Source organism: Bos taurus, chromosome 28 (assembly GCF_002263795.3).
Source record: "Bos taurus isolate L1 Dominette 01449 registration number 42190680 breed Hereford chromosome 28, ARS-UCD2.0, whole genome shotgun sequence".
Classification (NCBI taxonomy): Eukaryota; Metazoa; Chordata; class Mammalia; order Artiodactyla; family Bovidae; genus Bos; species Bos taurus.
Window position 1 is genome coordinate 8,613,009 of NC_037355.1, and position 16,353 is coordinate 8,629,361.

General features: G+C 43.1%; 1 non-coding gene across 1 annotated transcript; it reads left to right on the plus strand.

Annotated features, from left to right (window-relative positions):
* The first annotated feature begins 7,544 nt into the window (after positions 1-7,544).
* LOC112444788 (U6 spliceosomal RNA) lies at positions 7,545-7,649 on the plus strand. Its single transcript, XR_003033158.1, has one exon. It is a non-coding gene; the product is annotated as a U6 spliceosomal RNA (small nuclear RNA).
* Positions 7,650-16,353: the final 8,704 nt, after the last annotated feature.

Here is a 16,353-nt window from a genome sequence, read left to right on the forward strand (position 1 = left end):
CAGGAACCACTGACAAGTTTTAAGTATGGGAATGTGCTCATCAGATTTTATTATCAGAAACTGAGAAAAAGGCCAAAATGTTAGCTGTGGATAAATATCCCAATCATTAGAACTCAAACAATTTCAATAAGAGGTGTACCCTGGAGATACTGTGGGTTTAGTTCCAGACCATTGCAATAAAGCAATGCACACGCACATGAATTTTTTGGTTTCCCAGCGCATACACAAGTTATACTTACACTATACTATAGTCTATTGTGTGATAGCATCATATCTAAAAAAAGGTGCATGTTTTAATTTAAAAATACTTTATTGCTAAAAAAGGCTGGCCATCACCTGAACCTTCAGTGAGTCGTAGCAGTACCAAAGATCACTGATTACAGATCACCATAACAATGAGAATAATCATGAAAAAGCTTTGAAATATTGCCAGAATTATCAATATGTGACACAGAAACATGAAGTGAGCATAATGGCACCAATAGACTTGCCTGATGCAAAATCGCTCCAAACCTTCAATTTGTAAAAAACACAGTATCTGCAAAGCACAATAAAGCAGAAGGCAATAAAATAAGATCTGCCTGTACTTCTGTTTGGATATCTGGCACAAATTCAATTTTAAGACCTCAGTTGTACTTAGTTCTTTACCTCTGACCCCTGAAGTTTATAAGTAACAAGGGAAGTCATCAACTGATTTATGTGCTGCTGTCAAGATAAATATTTATTAGGATCGCAATTTAGGATGTCAGAGTCAGAAAAGAATCCAGATGGGATTAGCTTAAAAATAAAGATGCTAGTGCACAACATGATGGGTTCTGATTTTTTTTTTTTTTTCTGATTTGCTGCCTTGATTTAGCAGCATCTGTCTTCTGCAGCGCTGAGTAACTGCAGAATAACCCAAAGTGGAGACACCATACCTGGATGAGCACCAAGGGGGGGCCCTAGGCCTGGCCAATCCCAAAATGCCACTTCTCAGGGAGATGAGGCTATGGCAGGTGCTGCAGGAAAAGCCTGAAGCAGGTTCACCAGGAAAGAGAAGAGAATGGGGTGGTGAGGTCAGGCTTCATAGGAGGGGACTTGGCACCCTTATGTTAATGGACATTGGCCTTTTTAGCCTAATTTTAAAAGACAGAGATATAATCTTCCCTCCAGGTCCAGACTCAAAGACTTCCTTAATAGACCTTGGTCCTAGGAAGCATATATCTTTAGGGAAAAAATCTGTCTTAAAGGCTTAGTCATCACAGAGCTACTGTAGCATACCTCCACAGCTCAGGAAAAGGGAATTAGTCACAGAGTGGAGACGACTTAGATTTGATTATTTCCCATGATAAAGATTGAAGAAGTGGTTCCCCAAACCTCATGTATTTTTGAAAATCATTGAAAATTTCTGCATCACCCTTAGCCTACAATAACTGGTGTCACCAATCTAGGGGACCTCTCTGGACTTTAAGTTAATGCTATAGAATGTGCTTACATTTCAGAAAGCCATGGCATTTTTGTTCCATCTGTGTAACAGTGAGATTTCATATGCAAGCAATATTGTACAGCGCAGACTCAGTGAGAGACCTGCTTCTGTTCATCATTTGGAACCACCATTTATCTACTGTGTGACTTTGAATAAGTTACTTAACCTCTCTGTTGGGGAGCCTCTGGCCAAAAAGAGGATACAAATTATCTAAATGGGGATTAAAGATATCTACATTATAGATTGTTCTGAGGATTAAAAAAGAAAATTCAGGGATTTCTCTGGTGGCGCAGGGGTTAAGATTCCATGCTTCCACTGCTGGGAGCATGAGTTGGATCCCTGGTTGGGCAACTAAGATCCCACATTCATCGTAGCCAAAACAAAAAAAAAGTAAAAGAAAGAGAGGGAGAGAATTCATGTAAAGTACTCAGCACAGAAAAATCATTTCAGAAACTGTTTTTTTGTTTATAGATTTCTGTTATTCTGTTGGAATAAACTCACACCAGGGAAAAGAGGTAACAGGGATAAACAGCACTGTAAATGTTATCATTATCACCGTCCCATTCACACCCCAAATAGTCTTGTTTACTTGTTACCTTACTGATGGTGTCAGTTATGACACTAGCTGATTAATGTCAACCTATTAATAATATTTTACTTCTTCTGGGGGAATTTGTGTTTCTTCTGATTCCTGGTGGCTCAGACCATAAAGAATCTGCCTGCAATGTGGGAGACCTGGGTTCGATCACTGGATTGGGAAGATCCCTTAGAGAAGGGAATGGCAACCCACTCCAGTATCCTTGCCTGGAGAATCCCAAGGACAGAGAAGCCTGGTGGGCTATAGTCCGTGGAGTCACAAAGAGTTGGACAGGACTGAGTGACTAACCCTTTTCCACTATAATTTACCTGCTCTTGGCATCTGTTTATTTTTCAGTTAGGGGCAAGTCATCTTTTCCTCCTTAATCTCAATTTAAATCTACCTGCACACATTCACCTCACAGCTGTGTCAAGGCTCAGACCTTGAGAAAACGAAGCAGCCCTGGCTTAGATCTGCATCGAAACATGGAAGGTTTCACAAGCTCCTTTACAGTTTGCTCATCATCCTCTCACACACTTTCCTTCTATTGCATCATTTCTTCCACAAGAACACTTAACACTTTTTTTTTCTTTCTCTTAGTCCTTTTGCCACTTCCTGTTTTCCCTAAATACTTAGTCTCCCCTCCCCGACTAAAGAGACACTGACCAGGAGATTTTGTACATAAACCACTATGGATCCCAGAGGGAAAACTGAAACCAAAGGAAAAACTGCACTCTGCTCACTCTGGTGTCTTCTGCAACATGGTTGCAAATTATAAGTACTTAGCCAATCATTTACCATCTACTGGGCACTCACATGTGTCAGGCAAGCGGCTGGCACCTGTCCAAGATGGAAGGCTATGGACCAAAGCTCAAGGATCTCAGACCAAAGACAAGACCCCGAAGGATCTTCCAAGGTAATAGAAATAAAAACAAAAATAAACAAATGGGACCTAATCAATCTTATAAGCTTTTGCCCATCTAAGGAAACCATAAAAAAATGAAAAGACAACCTACAGAATGGGAGAAAATATTTGCAAATTATGTGACCAACAAGGGTCACTTTCCAAAATATAGAAGAGCTCATATAAGTTGCTGACAAAAAAAAATCCAATTGAAAAATGAGCAGAAGGCCTAAGTAGACATTTCTCCAAAGAAGAAATACAGATGACCAGGAGGCACATGAAAAGATGCTCAACATCACCAATTATTCAGTTTAGTTCAGTCGCTCAGTTGTGTCTGCCTCTTTGCGACTCCATGGACTGCAGCACGCCAGGCTTCCCTGTCCCTCACTAATTATTCAGTTCAGTTCAGTTCAGTTCAGTCGCTCAGTCGTGTCCGACTCTTTGAGACCCCATGAATCACAGCACGCCAGGCCTCCCTGTCCATCACCAACTCCTGGAGTTCACTCAGACTCACGTCCATCGAGTCAGTGATGCCATCCAGCCATCTCATCCTCTGTCGTCCCCTTCTCCTCCTGCCCCCACTCCCTCCCAGCATCACAGTCTTTTCCAATGAGTCAACTCTTCGCCTGAGGTGGCCAAAGTACTGGAGTTTCAGCTTTAGCATCATTCCTTCCAAAGAAATCCCAGGGCTGATCTCCTTCCGAATGGACTGGTTGGATCTCCTTGCAGTCCAAGGGACTCTCAAGAGTCTTCTCCAACACCACAGTTCAAAGGCATCAATTCTTCGGCGCTCAGCCTTCTTCACAGTCCAACTCTCACATCCATACGTGACCACAGGAAAAACCATAGCCTTGACTAGATGGACCTTTGTTGGCAAAGTAATGTCTCTGCTTTTGAATATGCTATCTAGGTTGGTCATAACTTTCCTTCCAAGGAGTAAGCGTCTTTTAATTTCATGGCTGCAGTCACCATCTGCAGTGATTTTGGAGCCCAAAAAAAGAAAGTCTGACACTGTTTCCACTGTTTCCCCATCTATTTCCCATGAAGTGATGGGACCGGATGCCACTAATTATTAGAGAAATGCAAATCAAATCTGTAAAGAAGTATCACCTCTCACCAGTCAGAATGGCCACTATTAAAAAGTCTACAATAACAAATGCTGGAGAGTACACAGGGAAAAGGGAAACTTCCGACACTTGGTGGGAATGTAAGTTGGTGCAGACACTATGGAAAACTGTACAGAGGCTCCTCAAAAAACTAAAAATAGAGAAAACATATGATCCAACAATCTTATTCCTGGGTATATATCCAGACAAAACTGTAATTCAAAAAGATACACGCATCTCTATGTTCATAGCAGCACTGTTCACAAAGCCGAAACATGGAATCAACCTAAATGTCCATTGAGAAAGGAATGGATAAAGGTGTGGAAGATACATACAATGTGGTACATATATACTACTCAGCCATAAAATGAATGAAATAATGTCATTTGCAGCAACATGGCTGCAACTAGAGATTAGCATACTAAAGTGACGTCAGCAGGAGAAAGACAAACACTATATGACATCACTTATATGTGGAATCTGAAATGTGACATGAATGAACGTATCTGTGAAACAGAAAGAGAATCGCAGACGCAGAGAACAGACTGGTGGTTGCCCAGGGAGGGGGTGTGAGGGGTGGATTGGGAGGTTGGGGTTAGCAGCTGTAAGCTTTCTTATATATAGGATGGATAAACAACAGAGTCCTGCTGTACAGCACAGGGAACTATCAATATCCTTTGATAAACCATAATGGAAAAGAATATGAAAAAGAATATATATGTATAACTGAGTCACTGTGCTGTATAGCAGAAATTAATACACTATAAATCAACTATACTTCAATTAAAAAAAAAAAAAAACTGAAGGAAGATACCAGACTTGGTGAAGTGGTGGCTGTGAACCTATGAATGGGGGCCATACTGATTTCTGTGCTATACAGCAGGTTCTTATTAGTTACCTGTTTTATATACAGTGGTGTATATATGTCAGAAAAGTGTGGAATACTTCACAAATTTGCATGGGGTATACTGCGTGTAAAATATGTCTGTGCTGAAGGCATTTGTATTTTAATGTTTGTCTGTCGTCTTCTCCTTAGTGAAGTCCTAGAAGAGAGAGTCATCATCATATTTTTTCTCAGAGCATCCAGGGCTTTGTCCACAGTGCCCCACAAGCAATCCTTCCCTTCCATCTGCATCACGAGCCGTGGGGTCAGAAAACCAGGATACAGTCAGGCCAGCACAGATTAAGTGCCAGCTGACTTCTTCTCCCTCGTATGGTGGGTTCAAGTCCTGATTCTATTGCAACCTGGTACAGCAACAGAAGGGGCTTCCCAGGTGGCACTAGTGGTAAAGAACCCACCTGCCAATGCAGGAGACATGAGACACAGGTTCGATCCCTGGGTCAGAAAGATACCCCAGAGAAGGAAACGGCAGCCCACTCCAGTATTCTTGCCTGGAGAATCTCATGGACAGAGGAGCCTGGCGGGCTACGGCCCATAGGGTCACAAAGAGTCATACATGACTGAAGCGACTTAGCATGCACATACAGAGCAACAGAAATCTGCACGTGATACAGCAGTTGCTTTTTGAAATGCACTTATTGTGCTAAGCATTTTACACAAATTATATCTTTTCATTCTCATAGCAAGACTATAAGGTAGATACAGTCATTAAATAACTCGCTCCAGGTCACACAGCTGATAAGTGGTGCTTTCAGACTATGAATCCAGGTGGGTCTCTCATAATACTATACTATACAATACTGCTTGCCCATGCCATCTGTTTCACAGATGAAATTTTAAAAGAGATTATACACTTGGTAGATTGGCAAGGACTAGGAAGCTGAGTGATGTCCAGGCAGGGGAGAGCCTGAGAACAGTGTGCTTTGCTAGCCCTTGTAGATGAGATGATGGATCTTTCCTCCTCCGTTCCTAAGTCAGAATTTGCTCAGGTAGCCTCCTGTGTCCAGCTCCAGAATGGAATCCAAGTATTTCAAGCCATTATTTTCCAAACCATCAACATGCACTTTGCTGATTCCCAACCAGTGTCTTTCGAAAAAATGAAGTTGAATAAAAACAGTGTATATTGTACCTTTCCACTGGAGTTCTGGTTTGTGTGAGAAGATAAATGTCTTTATTCTTAAAGCCAGTTTGTGTTGGGATTGTTGCTCCTTTGCAGCTGAAAGCATCCTGGATGATTCACTGACGGTGTGAACAGTGCGATATTTTTGGAGGGCCATCTGACTCCATGCGTCAAAAATTTCAGTAAACATACTCAGCAATACCACTTCCAGGAATATGTCTCAAAGAAGGAAATGTGTGTATGTGCCATTTAAAAGGATGTTCATGGAATCAATATTTTTAATAGAAAGAAACAGGACTAAATAACTGTCAATAAAGATGATATAAAATATGTTGTATTCCCAATTCTAGGGCTTCCCAGGTGGTTCAGTGGTAAAGAATCCACCTGCCAATGCAGGAGACACAGAAGACTCAGATTCAATTCCTGGGTCAGGAAGACCCCCTGGAGGAGGAAATGGCAACCCACGAATCCCATGGACAGAGGAGCCTGGCAGGCTACAATCCATGGAGTCACAAAGAGTCAGACATGACTGAGCGACTAGACACGAGCACAAATACAAGCTGGATTCTACGCAAGGGAAAGCTATGCAACCAGTAATGGACGAGATTTATAAGTCAGTGAATTGTCCACACTGTCTTAGGATAAATGACACAAACAGGAAATTATTTGAGCATGGAGTTAAAAAGTTAAGACAGTTTGTTTGGAGTGATTTTTGATAGAGACAAATATCATCACTAGATGCTGACACCATTGGATAAAGGATGGTGGAGAAGGATGTGCACATGTTCTCAGAGGATCACCTAAGGTTCTTTATTGATTACAAGGCTAGGGGGACTTTATATCAGACTGCAGTTGCCACCGTAACCAAGCGATCAGACTTTGCAATCCCAACAACGAGACACTGTGAGCCTCCTGACACGATGCCTTGTAAACTACCACCCAGGTCATATCCTTGTCAGAAAGATTACGCCAGATATACTCAAAAGGAAACAAATTCAGACTGGGGGGCCTTCAACAAGACCACTGGCTTGGACTCTTCAAAAATGTTCATGTCTGGGAATTCCCTGGTGGTCCAGTGGTCCGGACTCCAAGTTTCCACTGCTGGGGCCCAGGTTTGATCCCTGGTTGGGGAAATAAGATCCTGCAAGTCACACAGTGTGCCAACAACAACAAAAATGTCAGCATCACAAGAGGAAAAAAAAAGACAAGAAAGAAATATTCTAGAACTGTGCTGTCCAACAGAAATGTAATATGAGCTATATATGCAATTAAAAAATTTTAAATAGCCACAGGTAAAACTAATTTTAATAATGTATTTTTTGCCCAATACATTCAATGTATTATTATTTCAATATGCAATCAATATGCAGAATTACTGATGAAATAATGTACATTTTTTTGTGTGCGCTAAGTCTTGAATACACTCAATTTGGGCCAGCCATATTTCAAGGGCTTAAGAGCCATATACAGTGCTTGCTTTGGCAGTGCATAGACTAAAACTGGAATGATACAGAGAAGATTAGCATGGCCCCTGTAGAAGGATGACATGCAAATTTGTGGAGTATTCCACATTTTTCTGACATATATACACCACTGTATATAAAACAGGTAACTAATAAGAACCTGCTGTATAGCACAGAGAACTCCGCTCAATACTTTGTAATAGCCTATTTAGGAAAAGAATCTAACAAAAATTAAGAGTGGATGTTGTATATGTGTAACTGAATCATTGTGCTGTACACCTGAAGCTAACACAACATTATAAATCAACTATACTCCAAAAAAGGTTTTTTTTTAAAAAACAGTCACATACAACCGGGGACTTCTGTATTGAATGGCATAGCTCTAGAGTAAAGAAGGCTGGGGGTCCAGTGGTTAAGACTTCGCCTTCCAGTGCAGAGACTGCAGGTTCGATCTCTGGTCAGGTAACTAAGATCCCACATACCACATGCCTCGTGGCCAAAAAAACAAAACATAAAACAGAAGCAATATTGTAACAAACTCAATAAAGACTTTAAAAATGGTCCACATCAAAATAAAAGAAAGATGAGTAAAGAGACAGTCGCCAAATGAAATGTGGGATCCTGTATTGGAACTGCGTGTCTAATGGGAGAAAGTGTAGACTGTATATAAGATACTATTATTATATGTATGGTAAAGTTCTTGGTAAAAATAGTAGTTAGTTATATAAAGTGTGTGTATATGTTCAGTTGCTCAGTTGTGTCTGGCTTTTTGCTACCCTATAGATTGTAGCCCACCAGGTTCCTCTGTCCATGGGATTTCCCAAGCAAGAATACCAGAGTGTATTGCCATGCCCTCCTCCAGGGGATCTTTCCAATCCAGGGATCCAACTTGTGTCTCCTGTGTCTCCAGCATTGCAGGCGGATTCTTTACCGCTGAAAGAATGATGCTATTCTTAGGAGATATATGCTAAAGTAATTGAATGTCAAGTATAATGCCTGCAACTTACTTTTAAATGGTTCAACAGTGGTGCTAAGTCGATAAATAGAGATTGAAATAGATACAGATGTACAGAAGAAGGGTGCAAATACTAACAAACAACTGGTGAATCTAGGGAAAGAATATTCAGGTATTTATTGTACTGCTTTTACCAAACTTTTTTACGGTTTGATAGGCCTGAGAGAAAAAACAGATTACAGTAATGATAATGGCATTTTAGATTCTTTACAGTTCACAGCATATTTTCATATATATTGTGAATTTAATCCTTTCAAAGTCTATGAAGGTAGATATTTGGCATGTTTGACCTTTGTTTTATAGTAAAAACAAAAAAAACCCAAAACATTTCTTTGGTGCCCAAACACATGCCAGGCACAACACATACATTTTCTCTTTTAATTTTTCAAAGGACTCCCAGCGGCAGGTGGAGTCTCTTCCATTCATAATATCTGACATCTGGGGCTTTGGTAGGTCAGGGGATTGCCAGGGTCACAATCTGGGCAAGCTCCAGAGGTAGGGTTTTAATGCATCTCTGTCCCCCTCTGGGGACTGAGCTCTTTTCTCTCTTTGCCTCCTGTTTGTAAGTCCTGTTTCACAAATGTAGAAATGGGGAGCCCAGAGAAGTTAGGTAATTTTTTCAAAGTCACATAGCTACCAAGGGGCAAAAGCAGAAGTCAAACCTAGTCTTCACTCTGTCTCCAATTCCACAGCTCTTTGTTCACAGCAGCCAAACCAGTGGAATGGCCCCTCCCCTCCAGTGAATGCCCTGAAGTCAATCTGGGCTCTAATGGGGTGACTCATGTGAGAAGAAATCTTGGAGAAAGGGCCCTTGGCACAGGAAATTAGTTGAGTTGTTGAAGTGGTGCCAAGGAAAGGCCCGCGATCTAAGAGCAGGCGTGGCTGCAGAGAAGCTTTGTCAAAATAAGAGCACGACTGCACTAAGTCATCTGATGCTCTGATTAAGAAGCATGAGTTGCCACACCATGTGATGGGGTGGCCATAAGCTCCAGCCCTGGAGACATGACCTGGCACAGATTCTATTACTGGAGCACCAGGGTGGTATTCAGGCAGGGTTATGTATGGGGGGAGTACAGTGGGGGAAGCAAGTCAGGACTACAGTCTCACAACTGTGCTGAACTTTTACAAAAGTAAATATGAATACTTTTCCATATTCAATGAAATTTCATTTAAATTTTTAAATGAAAACTAAATTTTTCATTTTGATTTTAATGATCCGAATAAAAGACTGGGTGCTTTACTGAAAGTCACAGGTTGGAGAACAATGAAGTCATTTGTCCAAAAACTCAAATAAGAAAATAGCCATCACAACAGGAATCTGAGGGGACAGTGCATTTTACATCAGAACAGCCTCAGGGCAGTGAGGACTTCTAAAGGGTGATCATCCCTTCAGGGACCACTTCATCCTTCCCATTGAGTAGGAGACTCCAGCAGGGGCTCACGAGGGGGCTGTGAAGCTGAGAAAGTCATCCTTCTGTTACTGAGTCCAAGCTCATACTGCTCGCCTCATGACAGGCTGATAAATTGAGAGATGAGTTGTTGGGGCAAGGAACTTTATTCAGAAATAAATGCAGATGGAGAAGATGGTAGACTCATCCCAAAGAACCATCTTGCCTGGGTTAGAATTCAGGCTCCTTTTATACTAAAAGGAGAGGGAGTAAAGTCAAACATTTTCTGGTTCTTGTCTGTCTCTGGAGGGAATGTGTTAATTTCTTCCTCCCTGTAGTCATTCACAGGTGGGCTTGGTCAAGTTGTTTCTTGTGAGATAAACAAAGGTATTTTATCTTAATGCTCATTACCTGGGAAGCAGGGTTCCCATAGATGGGCTGCTGCTGCTAAGTCGCTTCAGTCGTGTCCAACTCTGTGCGACCCCATGGACTGCAGCCTACCAGGCTCCTCCATCCATGGGATTTTCCAGGCAAGAACACTGGAGTGGGTTGCCATTGCCTTCTCCGGCCAGAGATGGGCAATTGTATATAATTTAAGCTTATAGGCAACATCCCTTTAGAGATTACCTTGTAATAGAATACAAAAGTTCTTCTCTGTTACATTCTAAGCGCAGATCTTGAACTACGAATCACTACCTGAACTGCTGGAGGGAACTGACTGGCTATCCTAGCGGAGTCCTGGACCTTTCCAGGCTCAGCCTCCTAAGACAGCGTGTGTCCTTAGGGAATCCTGGAACACACTGCAAGACCCTCACCCTGCCTGTGGCATAGCCTAGACTGAGAGTCATGATGGCCTCTTTTCTTTTTTCAATTTTATTGACATATAGTTGATTTACAATGTTCTGTTAATTTCTGCTGCACAGCAAAGTGACTCAGTTATACACATATGTGTATATATATACATTCATTTTTGTATTCTTTTCCATTATAGTTCATCACAAAGTATTGAATATAGTTTCCTGTGCTATGCAGTACAGCCTTGCTGTTTGCGCATGCCCACCAGTAGATACCAGTCCCCAGTAGGGTAGACCTGCTGGCAGAAATCAAGGCTAGCAGCCAAGGTCTGTCATTCAGATATCCCACGTGGGTGTGACTGCTGAGTTAATAAATTCTGCAGAACTCCATCTTCATCCTGAACTGGCCTTGTCATATGGTCAAGTTCACCTGAGACTTTCATCCAAACTCATCGGAAAGGGATATGACATGAGGACTACAAAGACTGGCAGCAAAGGCTTACACCGAGACCCTTCCAAAGCAACCTCCAGACTGACCACCAGCATGTCTTCCCTGTTGTTCAGTTTGAATCCCCATTGTTTTTTAATCCAAATCTTTGCCTTGCCAAGCACTAGGAAAAGCAGGTCTTACCCAGTTAAGGGCTGACACAAAGGGGTCTCTACCTGTGGCCTGGTGACTCTGCAGCCCAGAGGGGCTCACACTGTCCTGGGTCCCCCAAGTTCCCACTGTGCCCCAAGGTGGGGGACCAGACCCCAGAGCTGGAAGAAACTTGTGTGGCTCAGAGTCAGCAGAATCCTCTGTGCTGGAAAAGACTTCACACTGACCACAGCATCTTGTGACTCACAGTACCAAACGCTGCTCCTAGCTGGAGGAAATGATGACACTTCCAGCCCTTAGAGGAGATCTGTGGTCGCTGTAATCAGACTAGTACCCTGTTCTGTTTCAGTGACGAAGGGTCACATTTTCCTTTGAACTGAGAAAATTCATGTCAGGCGTAATCATACCACCTCCCTCCTTCTCGTTCCCATTCTTCCTCTCTTCCCTCCACCACACTTTCTTTTACCCTTTCCTCTGTGTTTACAGGAATGTGAAACTCACATAACACACAATGAACCATTTCAAAGGGTAGGGCCCAGTGGCATTTCATGCATTCAGAACTGTGCAACCATCATCTCTCTCTGTTTTCAAACCTTTTCATCACCCCGAGGACCCCACAGGGAGGAAGGAGTCATTCTTGTTTCCATTTCTCCAAGGCCCTGGCAGCAGCAACTAACATGCTTTCTATCTTTATAGATTCACTTATTCTGGACATTTCATATAAAAGGAAGCATGCAATATTGCAGGGGCCCCCGAACTCTGAGATCTAATGCTTGATCTGCGCTCGAGCTGATGTAATAATAATAGAAATAAGGCTTACACACAATAAATGTAATATGCTTGAATTATCCTGAAACCATCCAGGAAAAAAGTACCTTCTATGAGACTGGTCCCTGGTGCCAACAATTTGGGGACCCATATTGAATACGGGACCCTCTGGTCTGGTATCTTGCACTTAACATTCTGATTTCAAGGTTCATCCAAGCCATCGCATGTAACAGCACTTCATTCCCTTCTATGACTGGATAGTATTCCATTGTATGGATATGTCACAATTTGTTTATCTAGTCATCTACAGATGGGCATTTGGGTGGTTTCCACCTCTTGCCTATTATGAATAACACTGCTGTAAGCATTCACGCACAAGTGTCTCTGTAGATGTTTTCATTTCTCTGGAGTGTACACCTAGAATTTTAAGAAAATATCAAATGTTTTTCCAAAGCAGCTGCACCAGTTTGCATTCCCACCAGCAGAGGAGGGTAACACTTTCTTTCATCTGATGAAACAAAACAACATCAAAACAATTGGCTCATCATAAAATAGTGAGCCTGCTGAGGACGTTTAGATAACCAACCATCTTTTGCAACAGTGATTCACCAAGTGTGGAAAGGTGAGCTTGAAACAAACCCGCCCAGCTGGTCCCCAGCTTTCCCTGAAGGGCAGAATAAGATCTTTGAGTAGGGAGAGGCTTCACTGAAAGTTCTCTCCCCTGTGCTGGCTCTCCAGCTGCTCTTCTCATTCAATTCTGGCCCATCAGTAGGTCGGCTTGGCTGGATACCCACTGAGCACAGAACACTGACCGGGCCAGCTGGTGGGAAGATGCACAGAAAAAGGTGCCAGGGGTATTCAAGGAGCATACGATAATCCAGACAAGTCTGAACAGATAATACAAGGGTGGCATTTTAGAGCTGGAGAGGATTGTGGGATCTCAACTCAAAATCAGGCACAAGGTTGGAGTTGAGGGAACTGAACCCCCAGCTTCATGGACTCACATCTGGCCAGTCAGTGTCAGGACATGAGAAGTCAGACCCGCCGTGGTGAGAGGAGCCCTCATCTACTTTGCTGGGATTCCTGGGTTGGTCCCATGAGGCAAGCTGAGAGGTTGGGGAAACACAGATCCTTCAGTCCTGCCCAGACCAACCAGAACCGACTCTCTCGGAAGATCTGTGCTCTCAGAAGATCTGATCAGGAAGTTTGGGGAACCTGCCGCCAAATGTAAACAATGATAAAGCTGATTTAACAGCACCAAAAGTGCCTAGTCTTAATTTTTAATGTTGATATGGCCTTACATTTGAGTGAAAAATTGGAAGTCATCATGTTTACTTGATATGTGGTTTCTGTTGGAGCTTGCCTTAGGCTCTGGTGGTCTGATGGTTCAGATAGTCAATCTATGGCATGCATGTGTCACACCCACCCACCAACCCCCCTGCACACCACACACACACACCCAGAATGGATGGAGGTTGCCCCACCTCTTTTAACCCAGATTATAGCAACTAAACTCACTGTTCTATACCTTGCTTTGAAAACAAAACTAAATCCCTTATCTAATCTGATAATAGTCATTAATAAAAAGCCTGTGAAATAGATATTTTTTAAATCCTGATTTCACAGATGAAGAAACCAAGATTCTATGGGTCTCAGCTACTTGCTTAAAGTCATGAAACCAGTGATGGGTTAAATTCTGTCCCCATGAAAGGGTATGTTGGTGTCCTAACCCCCCGTAGCTTAGAAGGTGACCTTATTTGGAGATAAGATCTTTATAGAAGCAATCAAGTTAAAATGAGGTCATTAGGATCTTATAAAGTGGGAAGTTTAGACACAGACACCCACAAGGTGAGAACCTCTTAAGAAGATGAAGGCAGAGATCAGGGTGAGAAAGAACACTGGATTGCCACCCACCAAAAGCTGAGGGAGAGGACTGAGACAGATTCTCCCGTACAACCTAGAAGGAGCCCACCCTGCAAACTCCTTGATCTTGGACTTCCAACCCTCAGAACAGTGAGACAATATGTTTCTACTCTCTTAAGTCAGCCAGACTGTGGTCCTTTGTATGGCAGCTGCAGCCAACTAATATACCAGCCAAACTGAGAATCAAACACAGGTCTGTCAATATCTAATTAGACTGTGCATGACCGACTCAGGGAGTCTGGAGTATAGTGGGGGACAGATGTGAGCAAAAACATTCGGCAGTTCTCTGACAGCTCTGTGCCAAGACCAGAGGAGCACAGAGTAGGAGTGTGGGGGATGGGAGGGAGGGGTTTTAGAGGCAATTTCCAGCAGGTGGAGTCTGGATATGACTGTGTGCTCAAGTCAGTTCCAGGGTTGTAATCTAGAATGCTGTGCAGCAAGTACATGCAGAGGGCTCATAGAGCTTGCCCCTCCCCCCCCCCCACACACACACACACAGGTGTGAACAGTACCGTGGACAGTGGAGAGAGATACCCCCTAGGAGGCAAACACAGAGTCCTCGCTCCCTTCCATCTCTTGGACAAGTCATATAGTCTCCAAGGCCTTGGTTATTCCAGCGATAAAGTCAAGAACATCATATCTTCCTAACCTAAAGGACTAGAGTCCCATTTAAGGTCCATATATGAGGGTTCTGTCTGGGAGAGGGTGGCCTCCTGTGAGGCCAGTGGCTCCCAACCTTGGCTCAGCCTGGGAAACTTTTGAACTATCCAGATTCCAGGGTCCCTCTCCTATAGCCTTTGATTCAGAACTGCCATATTGGAGAACGGCATGGCAACCCACTTCAGTGTTCTTGCCTGGAGAATCCCATGGACAGAGGAGCCTGGCAGGCTACAGTCCATAGGGTCGCAAAGAGTTGGACACAACTGAGCCACTAACACTTCCTTACTTACCAAGGCATGTACGTGTGTGCTAAGTTGCTTCAGTGTGCTAAGTGCACACATGTATATGTGTACATACACATGCACACACACCTTGCTCAGTTGAAGGGCCGTGCTACAGAGGAGTCATGGACAGGTCTGGGTAGACCATGAGAGTTCTGCTGGGGTAAGTGGGGGCCACAACTGCAGGATCCGCACCCAGCACATGAGTAAAAATAAACATTGCTGTGCCTGAGTTGAGGAAAATTCAGGGCATGGGGATGCTGGCAGTGTGAGGGGTATAAAAGCAGAACCCAGTGAAAGGTGTTTAGGAAGACTTTTGTCACCATGAAATGACATGCCAGGCCTGGTGGCTACTTAGGAGGAGTTATGGGGTCAGAGAAGAGGGTCTGATAAGGAACTGTGAGCAGGCCCCTCTGAGTGGGGGTCTGAGAGACCCGAGGCAGGTGAATGGGGAGACTGGATATTTGTGGGTAGCGTCAAGGGGAATGTTGACCCAGGAGTCTGAAGTGCCTGCTAAATCGCTTCAGTTGTGTTTGACTCTATGTGACCTGATAAACTATAGCCTGCCAGGCTCCTCTGTCCAATGGGATTCTCCAGGCAAGAATAGTAGAGTGGGTTGCCATGCCCTCTTCGAGGGGATCTTCCCGACTCAGGGATCAAACCCACATGTCTTTACACCTCCTGCGTTGTCAGGCAGGTTCTTTACCACTAGCACCACCTAGGAAGCCTGGGCTCACTGTGTAGGGATGCACTGTAAACAGTGGCTGGAAGACACATTCTGAAATTTTAATCAAGGGGAAGGAGTGTTTAATATTGTCAGATACAACAGACATGCTTAATTTAAATAAGCTTGTTTTGGCATTAACTGACTTGCTGACTGTCGGGAGCTGCGTTAGGCATTACTGACAAAATGGAGGCACGGCCCTAAACCTCCTCCCTTTGTTCCGCAGGCACGGACCCGGAATGAAGGAGTTAGGCTTTGTGATTCTGACTTGTTTTTCCCTTTCCTCAGATGAGTTGACTGAAGAGAATATTAAGGTGCTTATTGTTTTTGAGAGGAGCACGAGAAGGCATAAAGCCTTCTGCAGCTGTGCTCAAAGAATAATTCATAAAGTTAATCACTGACATTTGTTCAAGGACTTTTACAAAAAAGTGTTCCAGGGTGAGCACACAGGCCGCAGCTTGAGGCCATGGGAGGGATTGCTATCTGAAGCCCATTTGTGAGAAAAGTGTTTATGGTAAAGGAGTTTGCCAAATTGAGGGCTTAGGAATAATTAAAATAGTTAGAAGCTAAAGATTTAAGGACTGCTGTAATGTTAGCATATTCTACTATAGCTTATAGAAATTAGGGACTTTAGAGATATTATTAGGTAGAAGCCCTTTCTAAGAA